The sequence below is a fragment of the Saccopteryx leptura genome, chromosome 2, assembly GCF_036850995.1.
Source record: "Saccopteryx leptura isolate mSacLep1 chromosome 2, mSacLep1_pri_phased_curated, whole genome shotgun sequence".
Classification (NCBI taxonomy): Eukaryota; Metazoa; Chordata; class Mammalia; order Chiroptera; family Emballonuridae; genus Saccopteryx; species Saccopteryx leptura.
Window position 1 is genome coordinate 142045990 of NC_089504.1, and position 25034 is coordinate 142071023.

General features: G+C 36.8%; 1 protein-coding gene across 4 annotated transcripts in view; it reads left to right on the forward strand.

Annotated features, from left to right (window-relative positions):
* The first annotated feature begins 13438 nt into the window (after window positions 1-13438).
* CNTN1 (contactin 1) overlaps window positions 13439-25034 on the forward strand; it is a 374840-nt gene continuing 363244 nt past the window's right edge. For 3 of the 4 annotated variants that reach the window (XM_066368970.1, XM_066368969.1, XM_066368972.1), the window contains exon 1: window positions 13439-13589. The gene's annotated coding sequence lies outside the window, so the exon portion shown is untranslated. Of the gene's footprint in view, window positions 13590-14276; window positions 14329-25034 lie in introns of those variants that run through there. The other variant, XM_066368971.1, reaches the window with a different exon arrangement.

Consider the following 25034-nt stretch of genomic DNA (forward strand, 5'->3'; position numbering starts at 1 on the left):
CGCAATAGTTTTATTTTAAAAATAAATTGAAACTGTATGAGACAACATAGCAAAATCTCCATATTCAATGTCCTAGCAAGACAAGTCTCTCAGTCTACAGGCTTATATTCTCCTGAAAATGTCCATGTCTTTGTAGAAGAGCAATATTATTTTATTGTTGTAGAAAATTATCTTTCTCTGAATAAGTTTGTATGTTTCAAGAAATTTTTTTTCATAACTATATGCCAGGAATATATACAAATTAGTATCTCTGGGCTCAATCTTGTGATCCTCTGCTTAATCTGTTCAGTTTATGTTTAAACTGAATAGCTCTACAGCTCTATTTCCCTTCCCCAACATGAGTCTGCTGCTTACTCTAAATTTAGGGACATTTATTGTGTACAGGGGAGTGAAAGTTTGGGTACATAAGCCAAAATTATAATATTATTTCAATTATTTAAAGGAATCAATAAATGATCACTATTAGGGAAAAAAAGTACTAGGTTGTTTAATATAAACACATCAGAAAGCTTTTCCTAGATAGGCTGTCTGCATCAACAGAATGCTTACTGTCTTGAGCCCACCAACTGCCTAAAAAGTAAAACCGAGCAAGCTGCTCTGGAGAGTCCAGATGGGCAGCTCTATAGGATGGTAGATCCGGAGGGAGCTGTCAGTCGCTGACTGTGTGAGTGCTCTCCAACAGGGCTCACTCATTATTCTACTGCCCACCATGGATATTAAAAAGAAGGCATGTGTCATAATTATTTATTTATTCTAAAATATTCGTTGAGCAGGTAGGTACCATGTGCCATATGGTGTTCTAGAACCGGGGAGACAGAAGTGAATAAGAAAAAGTCCTTGTCCTCATGCAGCATCTATTCAGTAGGGCGAGAAATAAGGTGCACAAGTAAGCACTTAAATATCCACATGTTATTTCCTACAATAAAGTACTATGAGGGGAAAACTACGGTGATATAATAGAGAATCTGAGTTAAGGGATGTATTTTAGGACTATTATTGTGGAAGTCTTCTCCGAGAGATGACATTGAATATTAGACTTGGGAACTCATAGAGGGCCAATCATATGAGAAACCAGGAAAAGAAAGAGCCTTTTAGAAGAAAAAATAAAAATAAAGAACAGGGACTGAGTTTGGCACATTTGAGGAAGAGAATCAAGGCCAGAGAAAAACTGAATGGTTTGAGATGGTCAGAGAGGTCAGGAGGATCGAAATCATTTGTAATGGAAATGAGTTGAACTTCCCAACTGTAATGCAAGGTCATTAGAGAGTATTAATGGACAAGTGATCTAAATGGATTCTTGCTTCTAAAAGATTACAGGCTGATTTAGCACATAACTGGGAGTAGAAGGAAGGAAACCAATTAGCAGGTGGCTTACTAAAAATTAGTGGCAACTTTGATCAGAGCAGTAGCTGTGTGATACATTATATAATCTGGGGGAATGGTTAATAGGAATTATTAATGGAATAGATAAGTGAGAAAAAGGAAAGAATGGAAGATGAATTCTAGATTTTGGACTTGAGCATCTAATTCAACTTTGGGAAAATAATCCAACTTTGGCATTTAATGTTGCAGAAATTGTTGCCAATACACTTTAGTGTGATATCAAAGGGAAGGAGGAAAAATGAAAAAACTAAAAAGAAGACTGGTAGGAAGTTTCCATTTCTTTTGTTGCATTGGGTCAAAATGTATGGTTTAATTTCACAGTGTTATTGAGGTCTGCAGGGATTCGGCTGATGGTCCAAGAGCAGCTGCTTCTGCTGCAACCTGCCACAGCCTGTGCACCATGTTATCACATCGTCTTCTCTGAGAGGTGACACTTAAGATGAGACTTGAGAAATCATAGAATTCTAATCATGTAAAGAGCCAGTGAAGAATCTTTTAAAAAAACGGAACAGCAACTGAGCTTGGCATGTTTGAGGTACAGAACCAAGGCCAATGTGGCCAGTGCACATTTAGCAAAGAGCTGAGTGATTGGAAATAAGGTCAGAGAAGTAGGGAGGGGCCAGGCCGTTTGTAATAGAAAAGAGTTTGATGTTCAAACTGTAGCTCAAGTGTTACAGAGGGAGAAAGAATTCAGTAAAGAGACAAAGTGCATTAAGCAAAGAAAGGATTTATTAGCACTGCAGGAACAAAGAGAAAAAGGGACCTTGAAAACAGATTCAGGGGTTAGCCCTGAATGAACTGCCGCTGCTGACTGTTCCCCTGGTTGCAAGTCTGGTGGGGTCCCTTAGAGTTTAGAAGGAAGAGAGAGGTAAGGAAAACACTCCTGGGAGGGAAAGGAGGGAGGAGGGGGAAGAAAAAGGCGCAGACATGTTCCTGGAAGGGGGAGTGCCCTGGGACCTCAGTCCTAAGGGACTTTAAGGGTAGGGTTTTAGGGGAGATCCAAAGGGAGATCTCAGTAGAATCTCATCAGTTTTCCAGGTGTGTCTTTTACGGTTGTAATCATTACTGATTGCTTGGTGCCAAGGCAGCGGGTCATTAGTCAATGCAGCTGGTTCTGAAGTCAGCCATGACTTTCTTTTATCTGGTTTTGCTGCTTTTCTAGGCCTAAAGGGAAAACACAACTGAGACTTAGATGCTATCCCTAGAGGTTAATGCTTAAGCACTATTCTTCGACTTTCTTGTTTGTTCTTCCTCTAAGGGGGTCTAAAACCAGAGGACTAGTAACATGCAGGGGGGAGGGGGAGGAGATGGTTAGAGGAGGGTCTGAATCCCATGACCAGCAATATGAAATCAGGGGTTCTGAGCCACATGACCAGCTAAGGGAGGAAAGGTCACCCTGGGGGCGAGATCCTTGTTCTCCCAGCTTTCCCCCATTGCCAGGCACTCAAGGACTTAAATAGGAGGGGAGTCTCAGAGAAAGAGGGAACCCAGGTGGAGTAATCCTAGCTCCAACAACCCATATTGCCCATAAATTCTGTTGACCTCTACCAAACATCCTTTACAAAGAACTGAAACACACGAAAACTCTAGCCTCTCCTATCATTTTCAAGTACACAATTCCAATGAAGCACTGCAGTCTCCTTTTCCTTTTCTCACTGACCTGACCTATGTTCTATTTCTTTGAGTTCATACTAGACCTCTGTTATTCAACAAAGGCATTCTTGATAGTATAAGAACCACCTATTTAACCTTGAGTGTCTAAAAGAATTGTGAATAGCTATAGCAACATAGAAAAGACATTCAGGCATTTAGGTAAACTGGGAAGGTAAGATAAGCAGCTTTTAGCTTATCACAATTATGTGTATATGATTGACATATACATATATATCTATAATAAAATATATGACATATATGACATATTGATATAATAGGCAGTTAGACAGACATGAGTGGGATAGGAACAATAAGCCAGGTACAGAAAGTCACCAGGGCAGAGAGTCTTGGGTACCTATTAACTGGTAAAACTGGGCTGTGACCTTGGCTCCAGGGTGACCTTTAGTTCCTTAGCATATTGCAGGTCTTGTGGTTTAGGACCTCTGACCTTTTATATTACTGATCATGTGGTTCAGACCCTCTCCTGACCCTTTCTCCCTTGGCATGTCACTAGTCATGTGGTTGATCCCTTAGAAGAAGAATAAGGGAGCCAGACAATAGCTTCATAGGACTCCCATACAAGCCCTTGCATACCAACAATAAGCCCTAGAGACAACATCTAAGCCTCTGTTGTGTTTCAGCTCCAGGCCCAGAAAAGCAGCAAGACCAGGCTGGAAGACACCATGGCTGACATCAGAAACAGCTGTGATGACTAATGATGATCCCCTACCCTGGTACTGACCAATCAGTGGAGCTCATGACCATGAGAAAGATGGTGAATATTCTATTGAGATCTCCACTGAGACCTACAGATAAAAATCCTCAAGATGAAGGACCCAGGAAGTCTTTTTGTCTCTAGAGCATGCCTGTGCCTTTCCCCACCCACTGCTTTCCCCAACATGCTCTCTCTCTCTCTCTCTCTATATATATATATATATATTTCTCTCTCTCTCTCTATTTCTCTCTCTCTCTCATGTGCACACCTGAATCTTTCCCTCCCCTTCCTTCAAGTTGTGTACCTTTGCTTTCTCTCTCCTAAGCAACACAGGCCTTTCTTTTCCTTCTGTAAATTGTTTCCTGAGCCCACACAGCCCAGCTGGCTCCCTCCTTTCTGTCTCACCTCTGTACCTTTCTAAATAAACTTTTGCTTATATTTGAGTCTTGGCTCTGAATTCTTTTTTACCCAAAACTAAAGAACTGAGGTCTAACATATAGTACTGCTCCCCATGAACAATATTACTAAAATATATAAATCAACCCCCTGCCACCACTGCCATGTAGAAAACCAGTTGAAAAGGAGTGCTGGATTGGGCCAATTTTATCTCAGTAAAAATTGGTACACACTTTGGGGGAAAAATAATTATGTTCAAATGAAGGTTAAGGTAAATTTACTTTTAATCAGAGCTTAAAAGATAATTGGATGGTGGCTAAATGCTCACATTTACCAGCAGCAGATAATGCTACCTCTTAAACTATGCTTTGTATCGTCCTTGGGCGCTGAGGTCCTGCTCTATGTGTTCCTCCTATCATTACGGAATGCACAAAGGAAGGGCAGCAGAACAAATGGAATGACATTTACAACCTCATTTTCTTCTGAAGCAAGCAAGAATTCAGTGTCCCAAAATTTAAATTTTATACTTCTCTACTTATCTAGGTTGATTTATAATTTCCTGCACTTTTATCACCAACTTGCCATATTTTTTACAATTAACCTTTAAGTTAATAGCTCATTAAGATAAAAAGTGATAGGGATGTTCTTTCTATAGTAACTGTTAATGTTACCCCTCCAAAAATCTATGTTTTCCATTTAAAATATAAGCAAACTAAAAAATTATATTTCTTAATTATAAAACTGTATCTCTACTATTCCTTACCCTTTATCTAGTTAATTTCTATTTGTGTTTAAAAAGTTGATCAATATGTCACCTTTACTGTAGGTTTCTCAGATAGATAACATGTAACAGAAGAAGGTAGAGGGAAGTAGCTTGTTTTTTATGTCTTACCAGGATTCCCAATCAACAAAATATCACCCTTGTTTTCAAGTAGCTTTTTACTTGCAGTGAAGAGAGCTATACCAGAAAATGATTGCAATAAAATGTTACACCCACCCATGATAAATTTATGTGTAAAGGCTCTACAATTGGTTATGCCTCGTTTATTTGAGGAATAATGAGAAGGCTAATGCTGTTTCTAATCTATTTTTTTAATTTCTTTATGCTTATGCTTTAACATAATCAAATTATCTCAATACTTGACTGTGTCTTGCTATTTTACATTATATATATTTCACTTTTTTTTACAACTAGATTTTAGCTTAAATTTTTAGATACTCACAATTCTTCCTTTTACAGTTCACATAAACATATTTTCTTGTCCTCTCCCAGGCATATAGAAGTTCTATTTCATAATATTTCTTTGTAACTTGTATCAAGATAATTATTTAATTTTGGACATTTTGAGTTTGATATATTTTTTCATCAAAGTTGAAAAATTTACTAAAGAAATGGCTTTATGTGTCTGCAGTGCAGGGTAGATCCAAAATTGGAGAGAGAGGTGTAGAAAAAGTATCTACAGGAGGAAGCTGAAACCAGAAGAATATATAATATCACACAAGAGAAAAGATGAAGTGTTAATAGAGTCAAGAAACAGACTCAATATTCTTCATAAAATTGGTAGGGAGAGAGGGAGAGAGAGAAAGGACAGGGAAGGGAAGGGAACAGAAAGGAACAGAGGGAAGAGAATTTTGAGAAAGAGCTTTAGAGTTCTTAGAGACTTAGGAAGAAAACCAAGAAAGAAAGACATGTGGGGGTCACAGTGGAAAATTTTCAGTTTTCAGGGTTTTGTACTATAATTAAAAGAAAATTCAGGGTCAGACTAATTTTTTTATAAGCAATACTTGAACATATTTTTATAATAAAAGGAAGTATAAAAATGGATGTTAAAATGTGAAAGATATAAACCATAATTGCTGAGAAGAAGACAGGAGGAGAAGGGTGAAAAAAACGCTAATATTTTGGGTTATAACCTTCCATTGGAACATCCATGAAAATTCAGGGAGAATTTGTAATTGCAAAGCCTAATAAACTGATAACATCAAACAATAATTTGTCAATTTCTGGGTTGATTTATTTACAACTGTTATGTCTCCTAACTTTCATACTTTTATTTATTTATTTATTTATTTATTTATTTATTTATTTATTTATTTATTTATTTTCATTTTTCCGAAGCTGGAAACGGGGAGGCAGTCAGACAGACTCCCGCATGCGCCCGACCGGGATCCACCTGGCATGCCCACCAGGGGGCGATGTTCTGCCCCTCAGGGCGTCGCTCTGTTGCCTCCAGAGCCATTCTAGCCCTTGAGGCAGAGGCCACAGAGCCATCCCCAGCGCCTGGGCCATCTTTGCTCCAATGGAGCCTTGGCTGCGGGAGGGGAAGAGAGAGACAGAGAGGAAGGAGGGGGAGGGGTGGAGAAGCAGATGGGCGCTTCTCCTGTGTGCCCTGGCGGGGAATTGAACCTGAGACTCCTGCACGCCAGGCCGACGCTCTACCACTGAGCCAACTGGCCAGGGCCACTTTTATACTTTTTATAATGATCATGTATGACTTATTTCATTGCTTTGGGTTACCCAGGAAACAGATTCTAGAATGAAAGATTGTGTACAGAAAATGAGTGGGGAAAATATCCATTATAGACAAATTTTTTCTTTTTGCTCTTGAACATAGTTATAATAGCAGTTTAAAAATCCTTGTCTGCTAATTTCAGTATCTGCCTTTACTTTTAAGCATGAGTAACATTTTTGGAGGGTTTTTTTTCTTCTATTTTTTGAGAAGAGTGTCAGGAGGAGGCAGGTATGTCTACTGATTTTAAATTACATGCTTGACATTTCGATGAGATTGCAGAGATACTGGATTCTGTTGTGTATTTTGAAGAGTAGTTATATGTTTTACTTGTTCAGTGTAGAGAACAGTTAAGTTGGCTACACTCAAGTTCCAAACTCTGTCTCATATTTGGCAGGCAGCAGTTGAAATTTCTGCTAAGTTATTATATCAGGGGTCCTCAGGTTACGACAATCTCGACAGAGGATGGTTCAAGTTTACGACACTCATTCCCATGAAAACTTAAAAAAATTATAAGTGTGTTTCAGCTTATGCCATGTGTGCATTGTACTTATAGGCTACATGGACAGACTAGTTTGATTGCACATGGTGAAAGAATATACAATATTCTTTTTCTGTGGCTTCATTGTGTTTTTATGTTCTAGATTATGATTTTACAACTGTGTTAGAATAGGTAATTGACTTAGGCTAGGGTGTTTTTTGACATAAACAAAATTCAGGTAACATCACTGTCACAGGAATGAAACTGTGTCATAATCCCAGAACCCCCTGTACTAGTTTTCGATGGTTACTATAATGAATTGTCTCTACAACAAAACAACAAGAATAACAAAAAGAAATAATTGTGTTCTCACTTTTATCAACAAAATATCTTAAAGCAACAAAAATGTATTCTCTCATACTTCTGGAGTCCAGAATGTCCAAATCAATATCACTGGACCAAAATCAAAGAGTCAGCATGGCCACCCTACCTCCAGAAATTTAGGGAAAATTCTTGTTTTTTTGCTTCTTCCAGCTTCTGATGGTATAGGGATTCCTTGGCATATGGCTGCATTACTTCCATTTTTAAGGTCAATATCCTCAAATCTCTCTCTGTTCTGTCTTCACGTCACCTTCTGCTCTGTGTATAGTAAAATCTCATTCTGTCTTACTCTTAGAATACATGTGATTGCATTTAGGACCCAGCTGGATAATCCAGGATAATCTCCCCACATTAAGATCTTTAATCACTTTTGCAAAGACTTTGCCATATAAGGTAACGTCTACAGGTTTCAGAGGGTGAGGGCCATTAGCCTGATATAGTTCTTTTTTAGCCTTATCTGGCTGCTTGGATTGTGTGCTGCATATATGTGGTTCCGGAGATAGGTTAAGATTTGGGTAGAGTTTATACTCTGAATTGGGGTACTCTACCATTCTGAATCTCTCCTTTCCAGGATATCCCTGTCTCATTTTCTTTCTTCTGTTATTATCCAGAACTCTGTTCTTCAGTTCTTTAAACCAGGTAAATATTCAGCGAGGGGCAGAAGTAGGTTTACAGTTGTGAGTACGTGAAACACAGAGTTTATTTTTGTATTATTTATTAATTACTGTATTATTTATTTTCCATATGAACAACTATAAGCCTACTTTTGTCAACCCCTGAATATAAAGATCCATCTATTTTGTTTGGAACTTCCTGGGACCTTTTCTGAAGCCCAAAGCTGTATAAATTGGGTAGCTCACTGCCTGCCAGTCTCTTTTTTCCACACAAAGACAGCTCTTCAGGTTCTTTCTGCTCAGGGTTATTCTCCAGTGCTCTCATGTAGTTTTTGTCTTCCTCCCAAGGCTTATGGTTTGTATCTATGTACAGAGTAGATATTCAGTAGTACCTATTTCTCTATTACCAGAAGCTGATCTTCCATACTCTCTTTGAGTACAATGGGACATTTACTAAAAGTGCAAATGTTACATTATAAAAAAGCCTCAATAAAAAGTTGAAATTCTTTTAGAGTACTTTTTTGAAAACAATACAATTAAACTAACATTTTCAAACAAAAAGATAAATAGAAAGACCTGAAGTGACTATAAATTAAGCCATGTACTTTTAAGTTATCTTTGGATCAAAAAAGAAAGAAAGCAGACATTAGAGAATATTTGAACTGAATAACAATGAAGATAAGACATATTAAACTTGTCAGATATACTAAAGCACTACTTAAAGAAAATATTATAGCCTTAAAGCCAAATATTAAAAAAAGGAAGGCTGAAAAATCAATAACACATACTTCCATTTCAAGCATAGAGGAAGAAAACTAAGTAAGAGGAAGGAAACGATAACCATAAGAACACAAATCAATAAAACACAAAACAAACATACATTAGAGAAAAATACTAAAGTTAAAATTGATATTTAAAATGGATTAATAAAAATTTTAAACCATGGAAAATTGACAAGGGAAAACACACAATTTATCAATACTGAGAATAAAAATTGGATTGTCAGCACAGATCCAATAGGTATGAAACACATAAGAGGGGAATAGTATGAATAGCTTTAGGCGAATCTATTGGAAGGAAATGGACAAATTCTTTCCTTTGTTTCTTTTCTTTGCTTTTGTTTGTTTTGGGGGTAGGACCTATGCTTGGGTAGATGATCTTTATAAAGATTCTGACACCATGTTCTTAGCAAATAATTTTATATTATGTAACTTTGCCCCTCATTTTATAGCATAAGAAACTAAAGCTTCAAGTCCTGTTTCTCTTTTCTTAGCTACTTACTGGTGAAGAGTAGAACAAAGATCTAATGTCCCAACCTACAAGTACTCCAGATGCTGAAGTTATCCATCATTTCATGAACATCCTAAAGAAAATGGAATTTTCAGTATCTATAATGGCAGCTAGAATAGAAGAGAAAGGGCATCTTAATTAAGGTTGACAGTGAGAGTTCATAATAATACCTGACTGCCTCCTCTCCATGAGTAATAGAGACTTGAAACTTCAGTGTAACAATTGAAGATTGGCCTCTCTGTAGGAGTCCCATGAGTAGAAAGAATTTGGAGGACATATTGGCTAGGAAGTAAGGACTAACACACATTTTTATTATCTTGTATATTAAATATTAAAGAGAATTGGTGAACTCGATTGTGAAATGATGGAATCTGTATGATGATGGGTTTGCAGTATTAGCATGGGTTTTTTCTGCAAATCTGCCCCTTCAGTGCACAGCAGTCACTCACAAAACAAAAGCCATTCTAATCTCATCCTTAATCTCTGAAAAGATTGTGGTGGCCCTGAGTGAGGAGCAAGCTGCTGCTGCTGACTATATTTCCAGAATGTAGGGGTGTGTGTGCGCACACATGCATCTCTTTGCCTCTGTTCACAGTTGGCTTTGTAAGAGCTAGGTCAGTGGGCTGATGTGATGATCTCTAAGATGCTATAGTCTGGATTTAGCATGACTCCTTCAAACTGGTGGGCAGAGCCTCTCTTTTCTTTCTGCTGTGTTGAGTTGAGCTTGAAATTTTGATTGGAAAACACCCTTTTTCCTTATTCACTCCCTTCTTTACTATATCATGTTATGCCAGCAACTGTGCTGGGAAGCTCTGAAGTGAGAAACTTGTGGGCAGAGCAGAGGAGAAAGAAAAGATGTGCATGCTGTGGAAAGCTATACTGTCGCTGAGTTTCCTCTCCTCGCACTGAGATTTAATTACTGGTTGGAGGAAATTAGGATATTTCAAGAATGAAAGCCAAGGCACACTGTAAGAAGCAAGGGATGGCAGAAAAATGCAATAATAAGGCCAAAGGAAGCTTAACAAAGTAATGCCCAATATATTGTGCTAAGGAATTCTGAGCGATTGGTGAATCAGAACCATTCAGGGAACAATGCAAACTTTTTCTACTGTCTTTTGAAGGTTTGCAAATAAGTTCTAAGGCTGGCTGTTAGATAAGGGGGATCAGATTAATGTTTCTGCAGTCCTTTTCTTCTCATTTTAGGGACAATAGGTGTCTGAGGCAATCTGCCTAGCTGACCACCCATTTCCATTAGCTTTCTTTATACCTCAACACCAGCCTGGATTACTCTGATCCCAATCTCATGAGGCAAACCCCAAATTGACAAGTGAACTGAGTGTTGGCTACTGACTATGCTCTGCTTACTTTCTAGTTAAAGTGACATGCTTTCATGTATTTTGTAGATGCTAGAGGGTGAGTATGCCACCGTCGGTCCTTAAAACTTCAAGAGGCTAGGTGGTTCAGGAAGGAAAAATGGAAAGAACTCTGCTTATAAAGAGACACCAGAAGAAGGTATTGCACTTTATGGTGAAAAAATTAATAAATAAATTGCCCTAAGATCTGGGTTCTAGACTTAGCTTTGACCCTGACTAGGTATATGACCTTAGTCAAATTATAATGTCTGAATCTCTACTTCATAGTATAATGGGTAAAACTCAATGGTTTCTATAGTTTTTCAAACTCTCACATTTTATAAGCCATATATTCACCAATAAGTATGTACTGGATGTCTTCTATATAGCAAGCACTATATACACATTTATTTTTTATTACCTTTACATTTCTTTTCTTATTTAAATTTCCTCAGTTGTGAAATGGGGCTAATAATGAATCTCTTGCTTACTAAAGAGGGGGATTTGTTTCTGAAAGTGACTTGGAAATGTAAAATGCTCTACAGCACATATTTTGGTGTCTAATGATATACATAAGATATGCAGGTTTTCTCTCTAAGATAATAACCAATAACCTACAGAGACCCTATTTTAACTGAGCATATATGAGGTGCCTGATGACAAGATAGAAATTATCCAAATTATGTTCCAAAGTCATGTGTAATTATATCAGTAAATACACAAAGTATCATTGTTTGAAGAACAAAAAATGAATGTGCTCATAAGAGTCTGCCTATCTCATTCATCTCTGTTTGCTGAAGGAATGAATGAATTAAAGAATAAGAGAGTGAGTCTAGCAGAGATTTCTTTACAATTCTTTTGATTTTCTGTTTCCACTCCTGTGCTAACCTCAGTGCTCATTTATGTCCTCTGCATGGCATTCTTCCCTTTCTTCACTGCTTAAATCCAGAGGAGATCTGTGGAGTTCATTGTGTCAAATGTTTAGGTATCAAGAAATATTAGTGTTGAAAATATATATTATACATTCCCAGTTACAATGTTTTACTCTCTTAATTGCTTCCTGAGTCCCTCTTTAACACGCTGAATGTATTATTCTTGTTTAGAACCCTAGCATCTAACACTGGGTGTGGCATAGAATAAGTGCTCAGTAAATGCACTAAGTAATGACTTATTTGTCCAATTCAGTGGGATAATTGGTGTAGGTGCCTGAGGTAGAAATGCAAGACTAATGGCCATATTATGTAGAAACATGACTGATGGGATTTTGAAACTTGCCATTGCATTTTGGTTATTCCCATTCAGTGTTAAGAGGATTCCTGGCATAAGAATATATATATATATTGAGCACTGAAAATTCTCTGTAGGGTTCTCTTCCACTTCCAAAAACATTAATTTGTTTTTTACAGTTTTATAAAGAGAACACTTTAGGAAGACTCTGGCCTAATAGTAGTAACAATCATAGCACTAAAGTAGTAACAATCATAGCACTAAAGCTAAGAGCCTAAAGTGATTTAGCATTTAATAATAGTATCATATTCTCTAATAGGTCACTAGACACAAGCTCTTGAGAATGGGAGTTGTGTCTTATGCTCAGCATTAGTTAAGATAATTAATTAATGTGGATGAAAAATTTGGCTATTTGGCAGACAGAATACAGCCTGGAAGGGAGATTGTTTTTTATATGGCACTAAAATAAGACACTTCTTTACCCCCCACTTTACCTGTGATCTTTCTGTCACTTTCCCTGTTTAAGTAGTCCCTTGAATTTCACTGCTCCTAGACCAATGGCAAAGATGGAAGATGGTCACAAAGTTGTTTTGCCCTGAACCTAAAAGGCAGACTTGAGATCACGTAGGTGTGGATTGCCTTGTCCCTGCTCTGCAGCCTTGGGATTTAAGCACAAACGGATTGATGAGCTAATATCAGTAGAAAGGAAACAGACAGTCAGTCTGGTGGTATTTTAAGACTTTTGCTACCAAATGAACTGACCAAGGCAAGTCCTTTATGCAGTTTGGTCCTAATTTCCTTCACTTTTTCTTTAGAGGTTATTACGCAAACTTTCCTATTTGAAACACTGCTCCTATCAGGGGATATGTGGGAGTCTCTCTGTACTATAGAATAAGCAGTTTAACCTTGTCTTTACATGAAAAACTGACATGTTGCATTTAGACAAAAATGGGAACTTGAAACTAATAAGCAAAACTCTCATCTCTTTTTTTTCCCCCTTGTGATTTAGTTTTTACATAAGTATATGCATTTTCCTATTTTTCTCCATTCTTAACCGAGGATCTTGCTTCTCTATCAAGGCATTGCCCCTGATATTTTTGCCTGTCAAATCTCTTAGAGCAGATGGTCCCTTCAGGGAGGCTCTGGAAGTGTTGGGTGTCTGCTCATGTCTGGCCTCTCCTTCCCTCTTGGGGTCTCAGATGACAAGTCATCAAACCAGTTTCCCTCTTCTTAGGGGTCCTTGATCCAGTAGCAGCCGATTTTGGTTCCAAGCACTGCAGAGACCCTTTGCAGCTGGGTTTAGCAGCTACCTCGTCCGCAAAGCCCTGGTCCTGGGATGAGAGTGACATCCACTCTTTCCAATCAGAGACGCGGATTTCTCTTCGGTGTCCGCCCCACTTTCCCCGCGACGCCAATAACCGCTCTAAAAGGCCCGGCGTCTGCTGTCAAGTAGCTCTGGTGGGCTCGACCCAGGCGTGGAGGGGCGCCGGCTGGGGAGATGCGCTCTCAGGTGTTTGCAGCGGAAGTGGGAAACCTGTAGGTGATGGTCCAGCTGTGCCGCGCCGGGCGAGCAGGAGCAGGGAACAGGTAGGAGACAGGACTTTTCCTTCTTTGCAGATAGGGTAAAAAAAAATGCGTATTTTTACGCTACTGTTGCTTTCCCTTCCCCCAATCTTGCCCCGCCTTCGTCACCCCCAAATCTCCATGAGGTCGCTGCAGCTTTGGTCGTGAATGACTGGGGTGCAGGGAGTCTGGTGCTGGGAAGGAGGTGCGCAGGATGCTGCAGCCCCGGGTCACGGGCGGAGGGGGCGGCAGTGCCGGAGCAGAGGGGACGAGCCCCCATCTGTGTCTCCTCAACTTTCAGGCTTCTGCTCCCACCGCCGGTGACGCCGCGGAGACGTGCCTTGTCGGCCGGGTGGGGAGGGTCTGGGGGAGCAGACGTGTCGCCCCGGGAACTCGTGCGTCTTCTAGATCGGGAAGAGCTCTCCTCCCCGCGCCGTCCGTACCTACCCTTCTCCCTCTGCTACCTTGCCTCTAGACTCTAGCACATCCCAGAAAAAAAAATCGGGAATGACAGCGCTGAGTGGAAAAGGGGCTTGTTTGTTTCCTCTGCTAAAAGCTGGCTCCCTTCGAGAGTGGGGGCTGGGGGAAAATCCTGCAACTCGAGGGCTATGTTTGGATTAATTGCGCCTCTATTGAGAGGACATGGACCCTTCTCCCAGCTCTGCGGCAGACTGAGCAGGGGAGAGACAGCAAAGGCTTTGCCTCTTCTCTCCTAGCCTGGCGTTGTCTCCTGGGAACCACCTTCTCGCCTAGTTTCTGAAAGGTGGGTTTATCCACGGGGATTCCCCGAGTCGGGTAATTGTGCCCGGATGAGCTCGCGGTGGATGCGAGGCAGCCTCCCTGGGTGACCGCATCTGGGAGGTAGGTGTTGGCCCAGTGCCGGTTCCTGCCAGAGTCAGATTGCTGGAAGCAGTAGGCAGAAGAACTGCAGAGAAATTAGACCCTGCTGCATCACTTTCGGGAGCTGATGACACCTAGCTTTGAAAATGACTGAAAAATTGGGGTAATGGGAAAGAGAGATTGTGGAGAGCTGCAATCTTTTCTCATTTACGCATGCCAGATCCAGCATGGGCATCTGTGTGTGCACATCTCCAAGGTGGAGCTATATATAGCTCCTGCACACCCAGCCCTGTTCGCCTGCTGCCGAGCAGGCTGCCTTGGCCTTCTGAAGCAATCTGGAGGAACTGAGTGGGAGGGGCAAAAGGACTGAGATTCTCCGCCGGCCGAAAAAGCCGAAAAAGATAGGCTCAGTCTGAGGAAGCCCGGCATGAAACAATGTTTCTGCAGTGCACATGAAGATCAATAATTCCAAATATTGTTACGAATACATTCGTAGAGTGCTATTTGATATTCATCTATTTTCCTGCATTTTTCAGCTTCATGGTATACCTACGAACCTTACCAGCTTGAAATATAACATACATATAAAAAAAATACATGTCGTATCTGGGATACTTTATTAAACTCATTAGAGCATAATGGTTTGCTTATGCCTGTACCTTGATGTTCAGTAGTAAATTTATTTGGATGGTAACTTATAGCTATCAGCATTTAAGGATCTGGGGCAAAAGGATCCACCTGCTTTATAGGATGTAGGACTAAGGGACCCTTAGAATCTTTGGAGTAGTTTCAATATGTTTCTCTGTATAAATTTTACTTGTGGACCTGATATTTAAACTTGTACAGTACTGCTGTTTCACATCATATCAATTTGTGCTACATGGACTTTTTTTTTTTATAAATGTATGTGCATTTATTTTTTCCATTGACTGAAATTATTTAATTCTGTTAGTAACATTTCCATTTTCTTAGATGAGTAAACTAGGATTTAAAGGACACAGGTAATGTGCCTACAATCTTCCAAAAATCCATCATTTTAACCCTAATTTTCTAACAACCTAACTTGAATTATATTGTGTAGCAGTTTTTTTTCAAATAGAATATTTCAGCTTCTTACGGTTTTTGGTCCTGGTGACAAAATTTGGTCAATGTTAATACCAGTAATAATACAGGCCAATGTTATTCAGTTATTTAGACACAGTCTTATTTTGTTTCTTCAAGCTTATTGTAGTGTGACTTGTCTTCTAATTAGCTAGGAAGTCCTTTGGAAGACAAGACAATTACCATTGGATACAGTTCTAAGTAGGCTTAAAGATTCTTATCCAGGAAGCGTTATCATAAGGAGTTGTTTAGATAGATGCAGCAATTACTGGGAATAAATTATTAGTTGACAGAAGGCTATGTTTTGAGAACTACTTTTGGAAACTGCCTTTGGTTTCATTATTCTTTGCATGAGGAAAAGTGGATGACAGTAGTGTTTCTATATCCTTCCACAGAATGATTCAATTTTCCAATAAAGGTTATGACTTTGTACAGGTTATTCTATATATTCTCTCATATCTTGTGCCCCTTGAGGCCAACTAGAGATCAAGATGAAAGAAAGAAAACTCATATTTCTCTAGACAAAACATGCCATGTAATTGCCTTTTAAAAAATCAACAATGTCCATCCATTTTCATTTTCATTTCCCATTCATATTCATTTCTACATGTAAATTGGCCATGGTCTGTCCTATCACAGAATCCATCCTCCCTAACTTATCCATAAGCTCTGCTTCTTCATGTCAAATGTTTGTATTCTATTATTGATATATTGTTCATTTTCATCACTTCCAATCTGCCATTTTCCATATTGTTCCATCTTCTTGAAATTTTACTTGATACAACAATGATCTGGTATCATAATTTTTCTCTTACTTTTTCTACCATCCGTTCTTTGCATTCCTCCTTTCTCTTCTTCTTGCTTCTAGCTTTTTAATGACCCCCCCAAAGTAATGAAAATTTATTTTATTGGAAATAAAATTCTCCTTCTGCATTTCTTCTTCTAATCTCTTCTTTATTAGCCATTCCAAAATGCTATGCTAGTGGCTAAGAGCACAGGCTTTGGGTGGAAACCTACATATGTAAATATTTATGTATCATTATGCAGATAAGTGAATGTCAGTAAGTCAGATATAAAAACATTTACCTCAGTTTTTGTGGTTTATTTGGACATTAAGTGAGAAAATACATGTGTCATATTTAAGATAGGGCTTAGTCTATAGTAATTACTCATAAATAATAGCTATCAGTAGAAGTACTGTTTGCAGTAATGATAATGTACATAGTGAAAATAAGCTTTTGCTTTTTCCCTATCAATAATCATCACCCTTAAACTGGTTTTTAGCAAAGGTTTGTAATTAATTTTTTAAGACTTTCTCTCTCCTACATCAAAATGCCCACTATCTATTCAGTAACTAATTTATTTATTTTTTATTCTCAACTCCAGTTTGTATGTTTCTCTGGTTTTTTGTGTGTGTGATACCAGTTTCATCTGTTATTACACGCCTGAATTTGTGCTGTAGGCAATTTATCAAATGTATATGTCTCTCTGCTTTAATCTTTTCATCTTAATGCTGAATATTATTATTGATATAATATATTGTTAATTTATATTATTAGTTCTACTCTGCTTTGAAACTTTTGCTGTGCTTTACTTCGTATCTTAAAAAGTACTATCTTTGGATCAAGAATATTTGGGTTCAAATTCTGAGAATAGGATTAAGCAGTTGTGTGTCATTGAAAATATAGCAAGTGGATGGGACATTTCATTATGGTTGTATGAATGACCTATTGTGTAAAATTGTATTCAAAGGTATGTTAATTTAATATTACTTTAAAATAACATTTTTATAATTATGAGAAAATAATCTTTTAGGAAAAGTTGGAAATAAAAGAAAATTCTATGCAGAGAGATCTACTCTGCTGATGAAAATCTTTTGAAGGTCCTCTTGTTTTTTTTTATTATAAGATGCCTTGAGTCCTTTTCATTGTACCTGACATCCTTCATTAAATGTTCCCTGTTTACTTCTTTTCATGAATATTTATAAAAATTTACAGAATTGGGATTAGAGTGAATATTCACTACCTTTTTTCCTGTTTAACATCATACCCTGACCAGGCCATGGCACAGGGCATAGAGCATTGGCCTGGGATGTAGAAAACCCAGGTTTGAAACCCCGAGGTCACAGGCTTGAGTGTGGGCTCATCTGGCTTGAGCACGGGGTCGCTGACTTGAGCGTGGGATCATAGATATAACCCCATTGTTGCTGGCTTGAAGCCCAAGGTCACTGGCTTGAGCAAGGGTTCCCTAGCTCTACTGTAGCCCTCTGGTCAAGGCATATATGAGAAAGCAATCAATGAGTAACTAAACTGTTGCAATGAAAGATTTATGCTTTCACCTCTCTGCCTGTCTGTTCCTCTCTCTCTCGCTAAAAAATAAATAATCATAACATAAAAATTTATTTTTTTCAGTTAATGTTCCTAGGCATATTTTTATGGCTACTAAATATTTTTTTATATAGTCTTATGGTTGTATCTGGTCTTTCACCCTTATGAAAATAAATATAAGTATATATTAATCTTTGCATTTCTGATCATTTACTTACAATAACTTCTTACATATTATCTTGTCAAACACATAAATATATCCAGATACCTAATGCTTATTCCAGATAGCCCCAGAAAAAGGTTCATATACAAATTGATACTCAGTATAAACCAATATGGCAATATTCTTTCTTTTTTAAAAATTGATTTTAATAGCCCTGGCTGGTTGGCTCAATAGTATAGTATTGGCCCAGAGTGTGGAAGCCCTGGATTCTAATCCCCAGTTAGGGCACACAGGAGACGTGACCATCTACTTCTCCACCCCTCTCCCTTTCGCTTCTCTCTCTCTCTCTCTCTCCACTCTCTCTTCTTCTCCTGTAGCCATGGTTCGATTGAAGTGAGTTGGCCCTGAGAGCTGAAGGCCTCCACCTCAGGCACTAGGAAAGAGCTCAGTTGCTGAGCAATGGAGCAATGCCCCAGATGGGCAGAGCCACACCCCCTAGTGGGCTTGCTGGGTGGATCCTGGTCAGGGCACATGCGGGAGTCTCTCTGCCTCCCTTCCTCTCACTGAAAAAATTGATTTTAGAGAGAGGAAAAAAAAATAAACATCAACTTGTTCCAATTATACATTTGTTGATTCTTGTACATGCCCTAACTGGCAACCTTTGTATATCAGGAGGATGCTCCAACCAATGGAGCTACCCAGCCAGGGCCCAATATGGCTATATTCTTATTAACACTTGGAATTGTGCTTTAAAAAATTGACTATTTTGAGTAAAAATTGTATTTAGTTATTCTTTTAAGTTGTACTTCTATAATTTTGAATGAGTTCAAGAAATGTGTTCATGTTTATTGGTTCTGTGTATTTCTTAACTTGTGGATTATATTTGATTATTTCTTTATTGGAGTATTCATGTTTTCTTTAATAAAAAATCTATTATATATACTGTAAAAATTTTTCTCACCTTTTTTTTTCACCTTTTGTATTTTATGTTCTAGACATATAGAAATCTGTAACTTTATTGTAGTTTAACCTATGAATCTATTTGCAGTAGTATCTGTTATTGCTTTAAGGCTCAGAAAACTTTCTGCTACCTGATGTTAAATTGAATATAAAAACATACATGTAAGGGTGATATTGCTGAACTTCATTTCTTCTTTGAAGTGAGATTTAGCTTATGTATATATATCCCTTTGTGATGAAATGGCTCCTGGGGACATATAAAACGCACTTACAGTCTATTAAGATCCCATTATTATTTATGCAGCTCTCCCACGAAATGAATAGTACCTTAATTCTTTCTGAGCTACCACTGCCCATTTCAAAAATGCCACAGGGCAAACATACTATGGAAGTATTAATGATCAGGTTACTCAGCCAGAGCAGGCACATTGTTTGCACAATTATCTGAATGACTCAGGCACTAAATCTGCTTTTGCCAGGATTATCCAGATGGTCCTTAATTCACTAGATAATTGCTCACCACTGTAGTTGATTTTGTTGATGTAGACCTGACCATACCATTGCTTTTCCTGCACTGTTTGGCTACTATTCTCCAAATGCTTAGGGTTGGTTGCATTATAGCTTTTTTTTTTTTTTTTTTACGATAGGCAGTTTTCTTGGTTTGTAAGAGCATACCAGAGTTGTACAGAGCTTTGAGTGAAATTCAACTTTGCCAGTTATGATCTGTGTGATTTGGGGCAATTTATTTAATCTTTATGAGTCTTTGTTTTCTGTGTGGGAAATGATATTCAGAGTTCAGAGTCCCTATTTAAGTCCCCCTCTCTTGCAGTCTTCTTTTTTAGTATATTCTTCACACCATAGCCAGAGTTATCTTTCTAAAACCAAGCTCATCAAGTGCCTCCTCTGCTGAAAATCTTTTGAAGGTCCTCTTTTTATATATATATTTAATAATAAGATGCCTTGAGTCCTTTAATTGCACCTGACATTCTTTATTAAATGGTTCCTGTTTATTTCTTTAAGTTCATTTTCTCAATATCCGAAACTCTTTCGTCTCTAGTCTTTCACAATGCCAATCTTACTGACCTGTTCACACTTCCCCTGATGCATCATTGCTTTTCTCCCTTTTTCTAAATTCTTTTCTCCCTCCATAGTATATTCTCTGCTAGAAATAACCAGTCTCCTTGACTGCCCTTTAATTGATCTGCTAACCCATTTGAGGCTCATGTCAGCTGATACCTTCTCTAGGAGTCTTTCCTAAACTCCTGGGATGTTTTGAGCTTTTATTCAGTGCTTGCGTAACAACCTGTGGATACTTCAACCATAGCATTTACTACACTATAGTGCAGTGGTTCTCAAACTTTTTAAAGTCGGGGCACATTTAAAATCCTGCAAATAATTGTAGGTGCACTATATACAAATTTCTGAGAAATGTTATAATAATTAAGTCAAATATTAAAGGAAAAAATATAAAGTCCAAGCGTACTTTTATGGTAATTAAACAAAATAAATATGACAAAATTAAATTTATTCTGACATTAAAAAAACATTTTTATGTTACATTTTTTTGAGTTATGCTTTTTAGAATTTGTAAAAAAGAGGGGTTAAAAAATAAAAAAAGACAAAAATGTTATCTTTTTATATAAGGTCTACTGGAAAGTTCTGTCCATTTCTATCACAACAAGTTTCGACATGTAAGCACATGTTTATTTGGCTCATGTGTGCCTCTCTATTTTTATCACTTAATGTATACATACTGACATAGCAAATTAACTAAAACAAAGTTGATTCACGTTAGTCTTATGTGTGAAGCCATAGTGTACCCATGGCTACTGATAAAGTTCATTTACGCCACTGTAATTTTTATGAATTTCAACAAGGAAGAAATGCTACAGAAGCATGTCTGTCACATCCATCATATTCCCTGGACTTAGCACCCTCGTATCACTTGTTTTTGTCCTTACAAAATTTTTTGAAGGGCAAAAAATTCAAAAATGAAGAAGATATCAAACAAGTTCAATTTTTTGCATTAAAAGATAAAACATTTTTCAAAAATGGGATATACAACTTGCCCTCACGCTGGCAAGAAATCATTAATAATAATGGCAATTATATTATTTAATAAAGTTTATTGATGGTAAGAAAAATTTGTATTGTGTTTTATTCCAAAAACAGACAGAACTTTCCGGTAGACCTTAGTAAGATTTAGTAAATTCGGCAGGTCCTGGCATGAATGTGTTAAGTTTTTTCATTCTTGTGTTTATGAGAAACATGAGCCTGATGTGTCCTAGTGATTTCTTTAATGTTTGGGCATATATTTAAAAGGCAAACTCTCATTTCCTCATCAATACATTGAAGAATTCCTCTCTTTTTACTCTTGTGTTGAGTGCAGAAAACCCCCACCATACATATCATCTTAACTTTACACCAAACAAAAGATAGAAGAAACTTGCCTCCAGTCTTTCCGGGGAACATGAGGGGTAGTGTAAACAATCCAGCACCACAGTTTAACAGCCTTTTGCAACCTAATCAGGCAAGTGAGGTGGGGGGTTGGGCAGACTGTCAGTTTACAGCCAATTCCTCACACCTCTGTCCCCCCAAAATCTAAACTCCAAAAACCCTGTTGGTTTTTTGGTCCCCAACAGGCACATATTTCTCTGGAATACCATAAGGCGCACCTGGAAATCTTCCAGGGTGCACCAGTGCGTCCTGGTGCAACACTTTGAGAACCACTGCTATAGTGTAACTGTACTTGTCTATAACCCCCACTCAGTAAACCCTTGAGGATAGTGGCCATGCCTTATATTTCTTTGTGTCAAATGAAGGACCTGAAAATAGTTGATGCTCAACAAATATAAATAAATGAATTAAAGAAGATTAAGATTAAACTAATTTAATGATTTCAACAAATTAAGGATTTATATTTATACCTTGGAATAATAAATAAAAGCTAGAAGCTATGTCAATCTTCACCATTTTTCCAGAATTAACTTCCTGGTTTTGTTGACTTATACAACAAAATGGATTTAAAAAGAGCCCTTTGATAACTGATTTTATAATGAAGAGCCATACTTAGGACACTGCATAATTTCCAAATGTTAAATCAGTTTGAAAGTCTTCTAAATAATTTTGCATTTTAGAAGGAAGAAGAAATTTATAGTTACATGGCTAATATGGATACATAAATTTAGCTTGTTGAAGCTAAATATTGGCAAAGTTTATTCCCCTTCTCTTTATTTAAAAAAAAAAAGGTTTACCATGGTGTGGTGTCCAGCTGTTTACAAAGCGTAGTTACATGCATGACCTCATTTGATCCTTCAAAACAATTGTGAAAATTAGATAAAAAGATGTGATTATCTACATTTAACAGTAAAGAAACAAGCTCCGAGAAATAAGTAATTTGCCTAAGATAATATAATAGTGTCATAGCTTGAAAAGAAAGTTGCATGTTTGATGTATTATGCTTAGCCTAAACACCTCACTGAGAAATGCCAGCCATCTGCCACCATTCTTTCCAGGTAAAGAATATTGATCTTGATATTAACAATTCAGTGAGAGTCCTGAGCAATCCAGTAAAAATACACTGTACTAATACCAATTTATAGTTTCCCTTTTGTTTTTAATAATCCGAGATAAAACCCACTGATACAATTTTTGGTTTAAACATATTTTAAAATCTTGTATTTGTTTAATTGACCATTTAAACTACATGCACTTACACCCATATTAAATAACATATTTTTTTAAAACACAGAGTGCATTTCTTTTTTGTTTTTTGGTGACAAGTGCAATGTTCTTTTTCTCAGTTTAAATTAGAACTACTAAAATACTTTTTCTAAATATTCTTAATTGAGTAGATAATATTCAGCTTTTCACTTTGGTTGAGCATATATTCTGTACAATCTTAGAGGATCCAATGAATCAAGTATGATTTTCAGAAATAGTGCTACTGCTGAAAAAGAAATTTATGAAAAATTAGTTGGGTACTTACCTATTGCACTAATCTAGCCTAGTTTGAAAATTAAAAATACTAAGATAGAAGACTGATTTTCTTATTTGACTTGTGCAAATGATTTCTTGTCTATACCTGTGTCGCATGTGTTATCCCATAACTTCACCAGATGTAGTTAAGTGGATTTTATTTATATTTTCCAATTCACAAATGAGAACAATTAGGGAAATTAAAAAGCTAATGATTAGAGAAACTGGAATTCGAGTTCAGACTGTCTACTCTTAAGCCTAAATTAGTCATTGTGTCATTCTGCCTCTCCATAATATCTGGTTTTAGTATTTTGTGAGTTGCAGTTTAAATTTTCTGTTTTAGGTGATCAGTATTTATCCCTAGACTCTGAAATATACTTAGTTTCAACACAAGAGATTAAATCATTCTAAACTAATGCATGTTTTATTTATGGATATTTCCTAAGCAAATGGTCTTTCATTACAGTGATTTATATGGGGCAGTTTCTCAAACATGAATTAAAAAATTACAATGCGCTATTTGAAAATGACATTATTTTAACTTTGAATTAAATAAACATCAGAACTTTTTGTGCCTTTTTGCCCTAATTTTGCTTCCTAACATCACAAACCATAAACAGTAATTCTATCCCTAAAACATCTAATCTGAGACTATTTCATTGTCATGGTTATTGAAAGTACAGATATGCTAGATATATTAGGCAAGATTGCTGAGAATATTATAAAAAAATATTTATATATTCCAGTTGGACACTCACATTAATATAACAGAATTTCATATTAGATAAAATTTTCTACTGCATATTATTTTTATTCATTAAAGCAATATATAATATTTTTATTGAAAATTTTTTGAAATATCTGCAGGATTGATTTAATAAGGATTTCCTTCATTAATAACAAGTTGAACACCCTTTTATATGAGTTTTAGCCATTTGAATAGCTGTTCTGAAGTGCCTGTTCAAAAATTATGTCCATTTTACCATTGAGTTATTTGTCTTATTATTTCATAAGAAGTTCCTTATGTATTCTGAATTTGAGCCCTTAGAGAATATTTGCAATTGTTTTATCCCACTCTTTGATTTGCCTTAACACAGCCTTAATGTGATCTTTTATCAACAAATGTTATCAATTTTAAGTAGTCCACAGTATTTTTTTTATCTTACTTAATAAGACAAGTCATTTATTTATTGTAAGTCATGGAGATATTTTTCTGTATTGTATTCTAAGCATTATATTGTTTTACATTTTACCTGAGTCATATTTTATTATTTATATAAATATAAATTTGATCTTGAGCTAGTTTATTGGAAAGACTGTCTTTTTCCTATGGTTTGGTAATGCTACCTTTGTCAAAAATCAAGTTACCATGAATGAGTAGGTCTCTTTTCAGACTTTGTTCTGTTTCACTGATTTATTTATCTATTATTAAAACCATACACCCCATCTTAACTTCTAAAGATTTAAAATAGGTCTTAATATTTACTAGAGTAGATCTTCCAACTTGACTATTTTTTGTCTTTATTGGAATAACTGTATGAACTGGATCTTTGCTCTTTGGTATAAATTTTATAGTCAAATTGTTCATTTTTATTAAAATATTGTTGAAATTTGATTAAGATGACATTGAATCTACAAGTCAATTTAAGGATAATTAACATGGTAAAAAATAAGTTTTTGATTTATGGTTGTCTATATGTCACTTTCTTTAGGTCTTTTACATTTTTCTACATTATTAAAATTTTCATTTTGAAAATCTTGCCAGACTTTTGTTAGATTTATTCCTAGGTGTTTGATTTTATTATACTAATGCAAGTACTATAATTTCCAAACTCTAGTTTTTGTATGTTGATCTTTCATGAACTTGAAAAACTAATTTATCAATGTTAATTATTTATTGATTCTTTTTAATTTTGTAGGAACTCAGTTATTTAGAACGAGTTCATTTCTTCTTATACATTTCTTATAATTTTTAGAAATATTACCTTATTGCCCTATCTTGAATCTTTAGGGCAGTGTTGCATAGAAGTTGAGATAATTGACCTTTGTCTCATTCCTAATTATCATAAAATGTTGCTATTAAGCATTATGTTTCTTTTG